Source organism: Phacochoerus africanus, chromosome 8 (assembly GCF_016906955.1).
Source record: "Phacochoerus africanus isolate WHEZ1 chromosome 8, ROS_Pafr_v1, whole genome shotgun sequence".
NCBI classification, from domain to species: Eukaryota; Metazoa; Chordata; class Mammalia; order Artiodactyla; family Suidae; genus Phacochoerus; species Phacochoerus africanus.
In genome coordinates, this window is record NC_062551.1 from 62,911,546 (window position 1) to 62,914,040 (window position 2,495).

Below are 2,495 nucleotides of genomic sequence, written 5' to 3' on the forward strand. Positions count from 1 at the left end.
ACCTAACCCATAAACATAACACCTAACCCATACATAACCCATACATAAACCTAACCAACCCTAACGTACCCTAACCCTAACGTGTACCCTAACACTAACCTATAACACTAAACCCTAACCCTAAAACTAACCCTAAACTAACCCTAACCATACCCCTTAACCCTAACCCTAAACTTAACCCTAACCCCTACATAACCCTAACCTAACCCGTACCCTAACCCTAACCCCCTAACCCTAACCCTACCCTAACCCTAACCCTAACCTTACCACTAACCTTATTCCTAAACTAATAACCCTACCCCTCTAACCATAGCCCTTTCACACCCCAATCAACCCTACCCCACAACCCTCACCCTCTAACGTTAACCCCTCTAACAACTAACACCTAACCCTAACTTAACCCTAACCCTTACCCATAAAACCTAACCCTAACTCATACACCTAACCCTAACCTACCCCTAACCCCTAAGCCTAACCCTGACCAAAACACAAACCTAACACTCTAAACCCACTAACCCGAACCCAAACCCAACACTAGTCTAACCCTATCCACTAACCCCTCCCCCACTAACACCCCTACCCAACTACCCCACTCCCCCTCACCAACCACCCAAACCCGTAACCCCGACGCCTAACCCTAACCTTACACTAACCCTAGCCCTAACCCTCCCCCTACAGCCCTACTCCCTCCTCTCCCCTAACCTGATCTAAATCTAAGCCCAACACTCCCGACCCCCTTCCTAACCCCACCCCTATCCCTTCACCCTCCTCTCACCCCTACCCTACCTACCCCTCCTAGCCTCCCCCCACCCCTCCCCTCCCACCCTCCCTCCTTCACCTACCTACCCCCCCTCGCACCCTAACTACCCTAAAGCGTAGCCTAACCCGTACACTAACCCTAACCCATATACGTACCCTAACCCTAACACGTGCCCATAAACCCTAACACCGTACCCTTCGTACCTCCACTATACCTAACCCGTAACCCTAAACCTGGACCCTACCCTTACCTCTCCCTAACCCCCTAACCCCGTCCCCTCCCCCTTTCCACCCACCCCTACCCGCCTACCGCCTCAACCCCGTCCCCTAACCTAACCATAACCCGTACCCTAACCTGTACCCTAACCCGTACCCTAACCTGGACCCTAACCCTAAGGATAACCCCTAACCCGAACACTAACACGGAGCCTAAACCTGTAACCAACCCGAACCCTAACCCCTAACCCTAACCCTCTAACCCTAACCCTCTAACCCTAACCATAACCCTAACCCCCAACCCCTAACCCTTAACCTTAATCCTAACCCAGAACCCTAACCCTCTAACACTAACCCTAACCCTACACCCTAACCCTAACCCTAATCCTTAACCACTAACCTAACCCTAAACCATAAACCCTAAACCCTAACCCTAACCCCTAATCCCTAAACCTAACCCTAAACACTAATCCTAAACTCTAACCCTAACCCTCACCCATAACCCCAACACCCAACACCTAACACCAACACCAAACCAAACCTAACCCCTAACCCTAACCCTAACCCTAAACATCACCACTAACCCCAAACCCCAAACCATAACCCCAACCCTAACCCTACCCCAACCCTAAACCCTAACCATAACCCTAAACCTAACCTTTAACACTAACCCCTAACACTAACCCTAACCCTAAACCCATACCCTAACCCTAACACGTATCCACACCCGTACCCTAAACCGTACCCTAACCAGTACCCTAACGCCTACCCTAACTCTACCCGTACCTAACCCTACACCACGTACCTAAACCCTACCCTAACCGTACCCTAACCCGTACACTCTCAACCTACCCAGTCCTACACCCTACGACCCTAACCCTACCAACCCTAACCCGCACCCTAACACTAAACCGTACCCTAACCGTAACCCCTAAACCTAACCCCTACCCTAACCCTAACCCGTACCCTATCCCGTACCCGAACCCGAACCCCTAACCCGTACCCTAACCCGAATCCTAACCCGTACCCTAACCCTAACTCTAACCCTAACCCTAACTGCTTCAGGCCCCAGGTGCAGCTCCGAGGCTCTAAGAGGTGGGAGTGGCAAGGCTCCAAAAGCACAGGCTCCAGGCGTGTGGGGGCGGATGGAGGCTTGAGCGACGCACCCACAGCAGGCCCCAGAGGATGTCAGGGTGTTTCGCACCAGGGACTCTCTCCTCGAGACACGTCCTGTCAGGCGGAGAGGGCGGAGGTGTGCCTTCCGGATTTGGAGGTGGATTCGCCACCTGGTTGGGTGGCAGTGGGTTTGGAAGGCTTGAAACAGGTCGTGGTCTAAACCCTACCCACCTAACCCTAACCCTAAACCCTAACCCTAACCTTCAACCTAACCCCTAAACTACAAACTACACCTAAACCCCTACCCCTAACCCCTAACCCCTAAACCCCACCCTATCCCTATCCCATCCCAGTCCCTAACTTAACCTAATCCTAACACTAACCCCTAACCACCCTCACCCCTA